This window comes from Vulpes vulpes, chromosome 12 (genome assembly GCF_048418805.1).
Source record: "Vulpes vulpes isolate BD-2025 chromosome 12, VulVul3, whole genome shotgun sequence".
NCBI classification, from domain to species: domain Eukaryota; kingdom Metazoa; phylum Chordata; class Mammalia; order Carnivora; family Canidae; genus Vulpes; species Vulpes vulpes.
In genome coordinates, this window is record NC_132791.1 from 94,110,890 (window position 1) to 94,125,237 (window position 14,348).

Sequence of the window (14,348 nt, forward strand, 5' to 3'; positions counted from 1 at the left end):
CACTCTGCTGGGAGATCATCCCCCAGGATGGAGCCCCAGCTCACACACTGGAATGGCTGGGCCGGCAAGGGAGGCAGCCAGTGCCCCCTGCACTGGCAGGTGCGGGGCAAAGTCACCGAGGGCAACATTCGGGCTGGCGCTCCGACGGTCACACTGCAAGAGGCAGCACGCCTGCACTCCAGCTTCTAATTTTTACCAACCCAGTGGAAAACACGTCACCTTCTATCTTGTTCCAGAAAGATTTGTGTGCATTAAGAAAAAAAAATAAGTTAATTAACGCAGTAAAACCCCAAGGTCGTTCTGGGGGAAGCAGGTCTGCCATCAGCAGAGGTGTTCAGGTAGAGGCCAGACAATCAGTGGGGACGAGCTCCGTGCCCCGCGGCAGGGATTAGGTCCCTCCCTCTGACACCCACGGATCTAGTGGGAAGCCCAGCACACAGGAGATCCAAGAGCAAGTTTCGCTTGCGGAATGAACTTTGTTTTCACACAGATTACCGGGCGAGCAAAAATACTGACCGAGTTTGAAGACATGCAGAGGGTCAAGTGTCCCCTGGGAAAGCAAGGAAGACGCTGGAAAATCAGGTCGTGAGGGAGTCCTGGCACCCGTGTCAGAGGCTCGTGCAACTGGGAGAGTTCGTGCCCAAAGCCTCCTGCCCTGAGCCCCGTGCTCTCAAGTCCAACACCTCACCAAAACAGACAGACACATAAATGCTCTGAAGATTTAGCTGCGGATCCCATCTGAAAATCATTCAGAAGCTCAGGCCATCTACAAGAAAATCTTCCATTTCCTTCTGGTATCAGGAAATTAAAAGGAAAGAAGGAAGGTGGGGGTGGGGGAGGAAGAAGCCAGTCATTTGTTTCCACTTCTCACTTTTTTTTTTTTAATATAGTTGTACTTTTCAGGCTCTACCCATGCCAGGTGTGTACGTTTTAACCAATGAAAACAGTACAAGCAGAGAAGGTGCTGAAAGTATTAAAGACCATAAAAATCCCTCTTTAAAGAACAGGGGACGTACCGTGTTTATAAACCTTGTTTCATCCAGCATTCTGATCTCAGAGAAAGGCACCCCCCTCTCGTCCACTACAAAGGCCAGAGACCTGGAAGCCATCTCTCTCCCTCCCCGCCCCCATGCTACCCCCACCCAGTAGCAGAGTCCTTCCAGCCACTTAGATCTCGATCAAAGCCTCCCAGGCTCCCCACCTCTGTGGCCACCATACCCAAGCCAGCACTGGTTTTCAACTTTTTTTTAAAAAAAAAAACAGGCTTCTAACTGATCTTGCAGATGGAAGGCAAAATAGTAGCTTCCTTGCAGTCTAGTCTATCCCCCACTCTGAGCAGGAACAATCTTTAAAAATGCAAATCTAATCTCATGGTGTCATTCCTTGGCCTAACACCCTTGAAGTTCCTAAGAAGACCTCCAAATACCTGTGGGCTACAAAGAGGGTGCTGAAGCCACTCACCTACTTCATCGTGCTGTCATTCATTCCTTCCGCGTCTTTTTTTTCCCTCCACACACTCTCTGCGTTTCTCTCGCTTCGGTGGGCACACACCCCTCCCCTCCAACCTAAGGGCCTTTGTATAAGCTGTGCTCCAACACACTCTTTCCCTCCCTCCACCATCCTTCAGATATTAGCTCCATGGGATGCCTTCCTTGACCTGCCTCCCAGTATCCTCCATCCTACCGCCCCCCCAACACACGTTCTTATTCAATTTTACTGCTAGCAGTTGGCATAGAAGTACATGACTTAGTGGCTTAACAGGTATTTTCCAACCTCTGTGAAGCTATAGCAACTCTCTCTTACTCATACTGGCACTCCCGGTATTTATTGCAGCCTTCGCATAGCATACATTCAAGTACTAAATAAAAGTAAAATAAAGATCTGCAAATATCAAAAAAAAAAAAAAAAATTCAATGCTATGACGTTTGCAAATTTGGGGGTGCAAACTTTTTTTTAAGACTTTATTTATTCATGAGACACACAGGAGAGAGGCAGAGACACAGGCAGAGGGGGAAACAGGCTCCTGGCAGGGAGCCCGATGCAGGACTCGATCCCAGGACCCCGGGATCCCGACCTAAGCCAAAGGCAGATGCTCAACCACTAAGCCACCCAGGGGCCCCGAAAAACTGTTTTCTAACAGCAGATTGGGTCTGATACTGACTCCAACGTGATAAAATATTCTAGGAAAAGGGGCCTGTGAAGCTTTACTAAGCTCTTAAACAACCAATAGTTCTCTGAAACCTTACTTTCATGATTTAAAAACAAATTAAGTCTAGAGATGTACACGTTAAGCCTCTTTTAAATTATACTCAGTTTAAAATTTTAAGAATAGTTTAATCCAATATAGGATTAACTAACCAAATCATGGGAAACCTGTTTGAGATGTTCACTAAACAGTTTCATATAATTATCCCTCAAAACAACAATTAAAAGCCATAAGGTGGAAGAGAAACGACTTTTAAGAGATGTGTTTTCCATATCGGAGAAGAAACTATACAAGCCTCCTAGAGAAATGTAAGAGTTAGACTATTCTATCGGAATGTATCTACCAGATGAGCCTAAAAACTCTAGTTATTGGGTAAGCACAACAGGAATATTTAAAGGTAGGAATGTATTTTTAATCAACTAGGATTTCATCTTGTAATAAAAGGTATCAAGACCTCCCACTATGCGGTTTAAAAACATTCTTCAGGTACAAAAGGGTCCATAAGCAAAACATTTCTCTCGGACCCAATCTTTCTGGTATCTCCCCTATTTCTCAAGCTGTATATACTTCTTTTAAAAGAAACCTAAACAACTTGAGGTGGTTTTGTGTATTCAGAAGCGGGTTTTTAAAAAGAGTAAGGTCTCAGCATAAATGAGGCTGCCCTAAAACGGTGGAAAGTTTCTTTCTATAAGACTGATCTCTAATCAACTTCTATCATGTACGGATATTGTACACATGCACACACGCACACACAAATAGAGCAAGAGCTACGCCCCGTAGGTTTCTGGTTTGGTATTTTGTTTTAAATCCAAGGAGTAACGGAAAAAAGAAAAGTTAAATTATACACAGACCAACACTCCTATTAACTCATACCACTAATGAAACAAAAATCTAACTAAGCAGAGAAAATGGGCCCACACGTTGGAGCTCTGAAATGATTTTGGTCTTTGATCTGTGTGCCCATCTCTCCTATTTAATATAAACTTCAAACCAAGAGCCATGAAAAGTGGTTATAATTAGTAAGGGCCCTAGTGAGACAGCTTCTAGTGCAATCAGGCATTAACAAAGATTTTTTTTTTTTCTCTTTAATTTCGAGTAAATTAAGCTGAGCAAAGTTTTTATTTTACCATTTCTGTAATTCTAAATTCTTTTCCAGCAGTGCACACGTTAACACCAAATCTCTGCAGGACGGCTGTGCTAAACACTCAAGTTTACATCTGTTTCCTTCTCTCAATCTGTGCTGATATTTAGGACCCAGCTACGAAATTATATGTGCGCTTCCCCAAAAGCTCTCACTTTTGTATTAGAAAAATAGATCCAATCGACATACTTTGCAATCCTTGAGCTGGGTACAGAAGGTTGGAAAAATCAGAAAAGTCCCTCCCTGTTCTCGAGGTGGGGAAAACCCGTCAACAAGGTCCACTGTGACAGACTGGAGAGAAGGAGGTAGGAGTGACTCTGGATGGAGGACCCGATTCTCCCTGCAAGAGGTGGTTTCTAGAGTGTTCTTGGAAGAAGAGCTGAGAAAGGCCATCTGCTAGAAGGAGATGAGGATGAGCCCGAGTGAACAACCCACACGGACGGACGCGGAGACGGTCAGAAATCACTCAGTGCGTCAGTGGCGCAGAAAAGTGGCAGGAGCTGAAAGTAGCAAGACAGTCTGGAAGCTGATGATGAAGGTCCTCGGGTGCCAAGTAGAGGAGTTTGGATTTCTTCCTGTAGACAACAGGGAGCCAAGAGATGTTTTTCAGCAGGCAAACACCATGTGCAGCTTGAGTTTCGGAGCAGAGCAGAGGATGAGCCGGAGCAGGGCAGCGCGGGCAGCGGGAGGCTAACTGAGGAGGTGTTGGCGACACGCTGAGGACCTGAGGTCAGGGCCTCGCCGAGCCAAGGCCAGAGTCCGACCAGAGAGAAGTTTCCGGGAGGGTCTGATCGCTGGACTTAGGGGCCAAGACAGATGCAAGTGAGGATGGCAAAGCGCTTCCTGGACGGGAGGCTGGGTGCACGGTGCGTTTTAGAGCACCTTCCAGAAGTGAGGGAGAGGACTTTTATTTTTACAAGTCACCTCTGGGACACCTGCAGGTGAGCCCAGCGACAAAAGGGTTCGGGCTTAGGAAAAGCTGTAAATGGAGACAGAGGGCAGGGAGCTGCCGGTTTACAGGCCAGAGGGGAGGGCAGATAAACACCTGAATCCACGGCTCCTGGTACAGGAAGCCAAGGTGGCTTCAGAGCAGGTCCCTGAGCAAGAGCAGCACAAACAGATGTGAACAGATGCTTACTGTCTACCCACGGGGTTTAGGATGTTTAAAAAAAAAGGGGGGGGGGGTGGCAGCCCGGGTGGCCCAGCAGTTAGCACTGCCTTCAGCCCTGGGCATAATCCTGGAGTCCCAGGATCGAGTCCCACATCAGGCTCCCTGCATGGAGCCTGCTTCTCCCTTGCCTGTGTCTCTGCCTCTCCCTCTGTGTCTCTCATGAATAAATAAATAAAATCTTAAAAAAAAAAAAAAAAAAAGCTACCTGTGAGAGTGTTTCTGTAAGGTCAGTGGGAGCCCAGGCCGTCTTAGGGCCAAAGCTACTGGCACATAGGCAGCCAGCCCTTCCCTTTCTGGAATGCACTCTCCCCTCTCTTCCTGCCTCCTCCTGGGCTCCTCACCTTCTGCCTGTGTGGCTAAGGCCTGGAGTTGGGGTAGGGGGGATGTAACAGAGGTCAGGCAAGTGACACCTGTGGCTACAAGATCACTCTGGTCACTATCCTAGACTTTTCTGGGCTGAGGAGATAGTTTCAGGTCTGTAAACCACATTTTGTTCAACTCAACTAGTTAAAGGAACAACTAGTATGGGGAGACCCAGGAGCCCGAAGAACGTAAAAGTAACCCCGTGTCCTTCCCCCACGTTCCCTCCCCACCCTCCCAGCTTCGGCACCAGCCTGCCAGCCACCCCCTCAGGAGGAGATGTATGGACACAAGACCCGTTCCCAAAAGCTGCCCTGTAAAAAGGGTGGAGAGTTATGTAAGAATTTTGCAAAAAACTTGACAAAACGAGGGAGACTTCTGCACTTACAAGTGCAGAAACCCTGACTGTCAAGCGAGTAAAGGCTAGTTTGAACACTTGGGGGGGGGGGGTAGAGGGGAATACACTCCAACATAACTTAAAACAGGAGAGAAAACTGGCAGATGACAACAACAGAGCGAGTTTCCCAATAACTGAAGAAGTGACTCGGAACAGCGTCCCAGTGCCAACGAATCTGGTTTGTTTTAGAAGCAGATGAGTTCTAGAACTTTTATTTACTATCGGGTTTTTAAATATGTTTCACGCCACTTCGTGTTTTCCCCAACCCCAAATTCTCTGTGACCCCTTGAAGGTGCCAACCATGGTACCTTACAGGCATGTAATAGGAGCTTACTTGCTTTATGAAATTTCAGATCTCCCAACAGATCACGTGCACTACGCTGAGGACACCCAGGCTCCCTGCACATAGGACACAGGCCACGACTGCTGTACCTTTAAAGCAGGCTTTCTCAACCTCCACCTACCCACTGACATTCTGGACTGGGTAATTCTTTGTTGTGAGGCCATCCGGTGCACTGTGGGATGGGTAAGCAGCATCCCTGGCCTCTTCCCACTGAAGGCCAGTAGCACCCCTCCCCCGAGCAAGGCAATCAAAAAAAAAAAAGTCTCCAGACATTGCCAAATGCCCCTGGGGGCAAACCGCCAACTCTGAGAACCACTGCTTTAAAGGGTGAGTCCAAAACTTACAACGACGAGGACGACTTGCCTTGTCCTTAAAATCCACCCCTAAGTGAACTTCATTAAGAAAAACTGGTCTAGTTCTGTTGGTCTCTCTGGGCACCCAAAGCAAAAAGAAAGTGCTGCATTTCCTCAATTTGAACAGAAACCCCTAGGCAAATTTCGCCTGAAGTCCTGGAGTCGTGCACAATTCTGGAAAGGAAATCCAGAGTGGATACCCACAAAGCTTCCTGAGCTCAAAATATACCACTTTCTTCCATATATAGATTTTGAGTTTCTGCAACATTTATTATCCTTACAACAATTCCAGGAGGTAGAAAATCTACTGACCAAAAAAAAAAAAAAAATGTGTATGATCACATTTGTCAACAGACATGTGCCAAAAGGTAAAAAGTTTCTTTTTTAATCGCCTTACATCTTCACATTCAACACAGAATTACTGTGAAAAGGATCTGGTCTCATTTAAAACACACACAGAGGCACATACTTAAGGCTCAGTGTTCTGAGGCTAAGCTGACGTTAAGAAAGCAGGTGTTGTATGGAGCTAGACTGGGATTGGGTTTATTACCAGCCAGAGTGCAAATTGGCACAGCTGTAAAATGGGTTAATACAGCCACCTAACCCTCGTGGTGTTTGCTGCTTTGAGGATAAAATCCGAATCTTTGGTTCAAGGCCTTCACAAAAGCAGGGTGAAGACTCTGTCAAAGGTACAACCTCACCAACACTGAAATTTTAAAAAGTCATTAAGCCCCTAAGTCTCAAACATTCTTTTGACCATCCTACCCCACGGCCTCTGAAAAAGGGGGGGGGGGGAGATACTCAGCAAGCCAGGGGAAAAACAAATAGAGCCACTTAAAAGCTTTATCTAATTACCCCCACTGAGACTTTTTCTCGCTGCAGTCTGGCCGGCTGACAAAGAAATGGGGGTGGGAATAGGGGTGGGGGGTGGGGGTGGTGTTCCCTGGGCCTTCTCTACCTTATCAGGACCACCCGCCCTCAGGGAGTCCGAGAGGCCTCAGGTGAATCCTGCAAGGGCAGGCAAGTACCCAGTCTCCCCAGTCTTGGGGACTTCACAGAGGCTTTCAAATTCTCTTAGCATTACTTGCTTGAATCACACTGAGCAAACATCTCCACCCTCTCCCACTTCTTTTGTCTGAAGCACCTATTCACAGGCCGCCACCTTCAGTGATGCGCAGACGGGCTCACCTGTCCCCTGGAGTACCGACGGCAACAAGATGCACCAGGGGCTGGAAGAGACCGCGCCCTCAGCCCTCCTCCCAGCTTCCCTTCCTCTCCACCCCCGGGTGGCGGGGGGGGGGGGGGGAGGGGGGGGAAGCACCGGCTCCACTCCACGCTGGCTTCCCTTCGTAGGAACAGCGAGCACCCAGAAGGTGCCAAGAGGCCCAGGACCAGCACATGAAAAGTCAGCCTCCCTCACTCCTCATCACCTTCCTCGTGTGGCCACCTCCGTTGTGGCGAAAACACAGCAGATGGTTTTCCTCTCTACTCTCCCTTCTTGGGGAGTGGGGAAATTAAAAATAAGTGATGCATTTCAGAAAGCACATCGTATGCCTCCCCCTGTGTTTCATATGGTACACCTTTTACCTCTGATTTATGGGGAGGCCCCCCCGGGGCGTGGAAATCACACTCTGACCCCTGCTTTTTGAAGAGGGCCAGGGCTCCTTCTACTCAAAAATCACTTTCAAGGTCTCAGAGAGAAAAGAGAACCCATGCACCCTGCCCCCTCCCAGAGAGGCCATCTAATTTCTTAACGATATTTGGAAATAAAAAACATTGGTCAACTCTCTGCCTGTCTGGTGGGTCAGAGGGACACAAGCAATGGTGAGGCAGGGAAACCTCTGACTTAGAGCAGGCTTGCCCTGCAACCAAGAGATGATGCTTAACAACCATGGCTCCAGGTAGACCTCAACCATTTTATCTCACTGTACAATTTCGAGATGCTCATACGTACTTGCAGCAGAAATGTGAAGTAAATCATATTATTATTATTATTATTTACATTTGGTCACCCTTCCAAAGAGACTCCAGACCTAATACAATTCTATTTTCTACATGGTATTAAAAACTGGGTTGAATAAACTCTGGTGGGGAGATGGAATCCTATCAAAGCCTAATCTAATCTCAGGAAAGGGGGAAGACAGCTATTGTCCTGTTATCAGGAGGGCCTACACCGCAGACTTTCTCTGGATACTATATTACATTTCTACCTTCTGAATGCAAATCTGTTTAATAAAGAGTATATATAAAGTAAGACATCCCTCTGTGGATGAGCTAGATTTTCCAAAACAAACTGAACAAGCTGCTATGAATAAACGAAGTAAAGTGATGTTACACACGTATGTCCTCAGGAAGGAGGGCTGAACCTGCACACACCGGTATCACACAAGAAGTCAGCCCAGACGAGCTGCCATCTGACACCAGAGTTGGTCAGAGAGCATGAACTTCAATTAAAAGACACTTACAAAAGAGAGAGATTATTTAAATATGATAACGAAAACAAAACAAACCCAACAGCCAACCTTCCTAGGTCAGAGGACATGGAGGATCCAGAAATTAATTAAATCTAGTAAATAATGTAAAACAGGGAAGGACTCCCTTTCAAAAATGCTCTGGTTAATTTTAGCATCTTCTGTTTAGCTGCTTAGCAACCCTTATCCTATGACCTTTTAAGCACCACCTACTTTTCAGAAGGATAATGAATAGAAACATCAAAAGGATTCACTTCTGACTGTTTCTAGTGAGCCTGTTTAACCAATTTTTGCAGAAATTAAATTTATATTAATTATGTCACACAAAACCCTAAAAGGGTAGGATTTTTTTGGCGCCACGAACCAGGAATTTTCTCTTGCCAGAGGTAATAAATGATGTTCACAAGTGAGCATAAGGACAGCAAGCAAAGATTTCCAAACTGACCTGAGGAAGTGGATCAACACAGCAGTTTAAAATTGAAGAGTAAAAATGCAAGCCACATAATGGCAACTAGCTATTGCCTGAGCAGCAGATAACCAATAAACAACTTGATCAGATGCACACGAACCAGGTAGGCTTATTTTTCTCCTTCAACATTCTATACCTGTGTTGGATGCAAATAAGATCTCAGGAGTCTGCCTGAAGATATCTAAAATAAAAGACCCTTCAATCAAAAGGTCATTTGTTGGATGATGTAAATAGTTAGGAATGGATGCACCACCTGTGCCAGCTGAGTCAGACTCATCTTCCCCATCACATAACAAACACTTGTCTGCCATAGGGCTTAGGCTCTGAATTTCTGATGAGAAATTAAGCAGTTATCCAGAAAAACCCAGAGAACGATATGCCCCGTAACAGTAAGCATCAGCAACGTTTCTGAAGTTATCATACAACCAGCAAATCCTTCAAAAAAAAAAAAAAATTCCCCAAATGCAACCTGCTTGGCAGTATTTTTAAGAATGATAAAAACAGTGCAAGTTCATTAACAACCTAAAATGGAGCACAAGCTAAACAAATAACTAAATCAAAGGACTCTCTCCCTTTCTTTTGTAAAAGTGGGGGTGGGTGGGAGAGGAAGGTGTTTTTTCACACATTTAAAACTTGATAAAAGACATTCAAATGTTTAATTCATCAGTGTAACCAAAGCTCAAAACACATCAAAGCAGGACCCAGAAAGCTCCCTCCAAAATGCAGAGGTAAAACACAAACAAACAAACAACCCCTAACATTAGTTAGTGGCTCACCGATGCATAAATCATTTGAAGACTAACTTGGAACCCATTTCTTCAGAAGTTCTGTGTGACTCTTGAAGGAAGCACAGAACTAAATGTTTAAGGGAGGGAAGAAAAAAAAAAAAAAGTTTCAGCCAAGACTCCAGCCTGTAGCTCAGACTTCCGGGTTACACTAGATCTTAGAACCATACCTGCCTACTCGAAAAAGCACCAGGTCTAGAGGATGCTTTTAAGGGCGATGGGGAGAAGAAGAAAACAAAACAAAACAAAACAAAACCCCACACTCACAAAACCCATCCTTTGCTCTGCAGTTCCCTTTTCTCTACCTTCCCCTTCAACTCATTTCAGAATACACTCATGCGCATGCACAGACCGCTTCATGCCTAAAAGGAAAAAAGACCTCAAAAATATGGGATGCACATTAGCAGCTCAGCAGCCTGTGCAGAAATCCTCTCCAGTCTCCTCTTCGAGACCGAAATACCTCGCTATTTCCAGCATCCCTATCCAACAGGCAAACTTTATTTCCACTGACTTTCAAAAGGCGAGGCTTTCCCTCTCAACCACCCTAGAACAAGCACGGGGGCGAATTTTTCCTACTGATGGAAACAGACAGGTTTTTCAGCATACCAAAAAAAAAAGAAAAGAAAAAAACTTATTTTTTCATTCGCCCTTCTATCTCTCTGCACCACCACCAACCACCATCCCCCTTTTCCCCCCTCCCCCAAAAAAGAAAAAAAATTAAAAAAAAAAAAAAAAGAAAGAAAGAAAGAAAGAAAACTCCAAAGTGCCCCGAATGTGTGCTGCCGCTGGCTCTGAAGCCGTGTAGAATTTCGTAATGGAATGTGAACTGCTCGTCCGGATCTGGGCTCACGTTCTATCTTCTAACCAGTAAGGAGCGAGGGAGGGCAAATCTGCTGAGCAAGGAGAAATACTTTCCTCCTCTTTTATAACCCATCACGGATGCACCGCGGACCCGGACGCGGGCTGCACGCGGCGCCTGTCAAGCCGCCCGCCCGCTGCCCCGCGCCCCCCGCGCCCCGCACCCGCGCGCCCGGCCCCGGGGGAGCGACCCCAGGCCCCTTGCACAAAACGCGCCGCTTCCCAGGGAGGGGGCCGGCGACGGGAAGGACCTCCCCTGCTCCTTAGCAACCATTAAGGTCGCAGTTTCCTAAGAGACCGCGAGTGGGGAGGGGGCGCGCGCGCGGGGAGGGGCGCGCGCGCGCGGGGCGCGGGGCACCGGGAGGGAGGGAGGGAGGGGGGGGCGGCCCTGCCCTGGGGCCCCCGCCCCCGCCCCCGGGTCGGTCCCCTGCCCCTCGGCGCCCGGCCTCGCCCCCGACTCCCGATCCTCCCCCAGCTCGGCGCTGCGGGGCCGGGATGGGAGGAGGCAGGGAAGCCCCAGAACTCGGGGAAAATTGGTCCAGCGGGCGGCGGACAAAAGTTTCCGAGCGCGCTGCACAGCTGGGCGGCGGAGCGGGCCCCGCCTCGGATGCTCCCGGCCTCCTTCCTGTGCTCGTGACGGCGCCGGGTGCCGGGCCCCCCACCCCCCGCCCCCCGCCCCCCACCCCGCCCCGCGATGCAGGCTCCGCTCCACACCGATGGCTCCCACGAAAACACGTCCACCGCCAGCGGAAGGGCCGGGGAACAATACGCGCGGAGCGGCTCCGGCCCCCGCCCGCCCCTCCTCCCCCCCCGGGGCCGCCCGGCGGCGGGGGGCGGCGTGACCCCGGCCCCGAGGGGGCCGCCGCGGCGAGCGGGGGAGGGCGCACGGCGGCCCGCGGCCCCCTCCGGGCCGGCGCCGTCCGCGGGGAGGATCAAAGTCCGCGGCGCAGGGCGCGGCGGATGCTCCCACCGCGCAGCCCCGCGCGGGCACCCCCGGGAGCGCCCCGGGCCGGCGGGCACCCCCGGATACCTGGCGGCGGCGGGCGGGCGCCGTCATCCCCGCGCTCCTCGGCCCGAGCGGGACTCGAAAGTATGTAGGAGAGAAGTTTCCCCTCCCACACGGGGGGGTGGATGCCGCGGGGGGAGAGGGCGGAAGATGGAGCGCGGCGCTGGGAAGATGTCTCTGGCCGGCCGTGCGCGCACCATCCGAGTCCCCGGGGCGCTGGTTAAAAATAAATTCCGCGGCGGGCGCGGCGGCGCGGGCCGGGCCGGATTCCTGCGCTCGGGCGGCTAATATGGATGCGCATCAGGTCCCTCCCGGCGGCGCGGCGCTGCGGCGGCCGCGGCGGCTCGCGCTGGGAGCTGGTTGGCAGAGCCGGCGGCTCGGGAAGGGGAAAAGGAGCGGAGGAAGGGGAGGAGGAGGAGGAGGAGGAGGAGGGGGAGGAGGGGGAGGAGGGGAGGAGGAGGAGCGGCCCGGCGCGCAGCCCGAGGGGAGAGGGCTGCCCGGCTCATCCCCGGCCGGCCCCGCCGCCCCGAGCGCACGCAGCGCGGCGTGGGGCGCTCGGGTCCTCGGCTCCGGCAAACGCCGAGTTTTTTTTTTTCAAAAAGAGGAAAAAAAAAAAAAAAAAAGTACAGCGCGCTCCGCACACTTCGCCCTCCCCATCCCCAAAAGTTCTCTGAAAGGTCGCTCCCGCGCCGCCCCGGACTCCCGCCGCCGCCCGAGGGCCGGCAGCCGGGGCCCCGGGCGCGTACTTACGGCCCGGCCGGGGCGCTCGGCTCCAGGCATGATGCGGCGGGCGCCGGGGGGCTGCGGGCGGAGGCAGAGGAGAGATGCAAACTTGTTCCGGAAAAGGAATCAAAATGGCGTTTCTGGATGTGCAAAGTTCATCAACTCCGCAGCCACTTCCCCTCCTCCTCTCCTCCCGCTGGGAGGGCGGTGGGCGAGGAGCTGGCGACCCCGGCGCCCCACCGTCGTCCCGGCCCCCGCCGCGGCCCCCGCCCCGCGTCCCGGCCGCACGCTCCGAGGCTCGCTCTCCCCCTCTCACCCTGATAAGTGGACACATCACGTGTTGCTCCTGCGAGTCTCCTGGGGACGTGTTACTGAGCGGCGGCGGCGGCGGCGGCGGCGGCCCGGCCCGGGGTGGGGGTGGGGTGGGGTGGGGGGGCCCGGCCCCCGCGGGTCCCCGCCCCCGCCCCGACTTTCGCGGGGCGGCCGCCGCTCGCATCCCGGGATGGATGGAGGTGGAGCCCCCCGCCCCCGCGGCGGCCCCGGGGCGGCCCCACGCCCTCCGCCGGCGCCCCGGGGGGAGGGGGCTCGGCCCCGCGCTCGCCCGCCGGCCGCCCCCGGGACCCCCGCGCCCCCGCCCCGGCTTCCCATCACGTCCCTGCACGGTTTGTTTCACTATTTTAACGGAGGACACGGCGAGGCAGCGATGCCCGGGAGGCGCGACAGGGGCGCCCCGGAGGCCGGGAGGGGGGTGGCGGGGGGGTCCCCCGGGGGGCGGACCGCGGGGCGACCCCCCCCCCGCGCCGCTCCCGCCCCACGCGGTCCTCGCGCTGCATCCAGGTGGGGCGGGTGGATGATGGGGCAGGCGATTAAGGAACCAGCGCCTCACCCCGCCCCCAACTTAGGGCTGCTTCTCTCCCAGGCCCGGTCCTCGTAAGCTCCGGGGCAGCAGCCGCCGGGCCCGGGAGCGGGTTCTCCGTCCAACAAACTCCAAGCGGACTTGGCTGTTGTCAGCTCCCCTTCCCCACGCTCCGCGACTGATGCTCCGGGCCCCGGGCGCGCGGGAGGGGGGAGGGGGCTGCCCCACCGCCGCCCCTTCCCAGGCTCCTACCGCCCCCTGTGTCCCCACCCCGCGACGGCACTGCTGATGCTGTGTCATCCACGTCGCCCTCCGAGGCACCGGGAGGCACCGGGGAAGCCACACGCAGTATCTCTCTCTTTCAGAGGCTCCTGTCTCAACTCTGCAACGCAGGGGCCCTCCTTGGAGCTGCTCCTTCTCCATCCCCGGGGCGGCTGCCACCGCGCTGGGCTGGCCTCGGCGGGGCTGAGGCGGCCCAAGTTATCACCGAGCCCCAGAGACACCAGGCCTGGGCTGTGCTTCCTCCAACAAGCCACTGACACGCTTCCTTCCCACTGTTCATACTTTTCCTACAGGGCTTCTGCGAGGGGGGCCTGCTCGTGGCCCTTGGAAACCTCTTTAGACAGATAAGGGAGGACTGTGGTTTTGGAAAATAAACATCACCCCACCCGGCCGGTTTCTGAGGACAAACGTGCCTCCTAACTAGTTGTAGAGAAGACTACTGTGGAGCCAGGGCGTTGCAGATGAGTTAGGCAAGGCGGGGTGATAGGGTTGCTGCTGGCTTCTCTCTAGGGATGGTGACCTTTGACCTCGGCCCTCCCGCTCACTGGGGCTCCTGTGAGGACACTTGGGTGCCACACAAAGTCGAACACGCAGTCATGGGTGGGCCTTTGATTTGCGGCCTCCCGTGGAACTCTGGTTTTCAGGGCTGCAGCTGGAAAGAAGTGTCTGTCTAGGCATGGATGAAATGAATGGATTCTGGCCAAGATAGAACTTTACAGAACCAAGCAAAAACAGTTGGACCATTACCCCTGACGGGAACTGATTCAGCTGCTGGTCTCTCTGACGTCCAGAATCATCAACATTAAGTTTTCAGAACCTGTTATGTTTCCCAGGGTCTACTGTTTACCGAGGAAAACTAGTCAGAGAAACTTCGGCACTTGCATTTTCCTATGCCTCCCTCCGCTCCCACCAACCACCAGTCTCCCC

The 14,348-nt window shown here is 52.4% G+C and overlaps 1 protein-coding gene across 8 annotated transcripts in view; it reads right to left on the reverse strand.

Annotated features, from left to right (window-relative positions):
- The window catches only part of RREB1 (ras responsive element binding protein 1), a 132,089-nt gene extending 119,429 nt beyond the window's left edge, over positions 1-12,660 (reverse strand). For 2 of the 8 annotated variants that reach the window (XM_072729182.1, XM_025999397.2), the window contains exon 1: positions 12,600-12,660. The gene's annotated coding sequence lies outside the window, so the exon portion shown is untranslated. Of the gene's footprint in view, positions 1-9,687; positions 9,767-11,584; positions 11,958-12,310; positions 12,448-12,599 lie in introns of those variants that run through there. The other 6 variants (XM_072729183.1, XM_072729177.1, XM_025999396.2 and 3 more) reach the window with 5 other exon arrangements.
- Between the last annotated feature and the right edge of the window lie 1,688 nt (positions 12,661-14,348).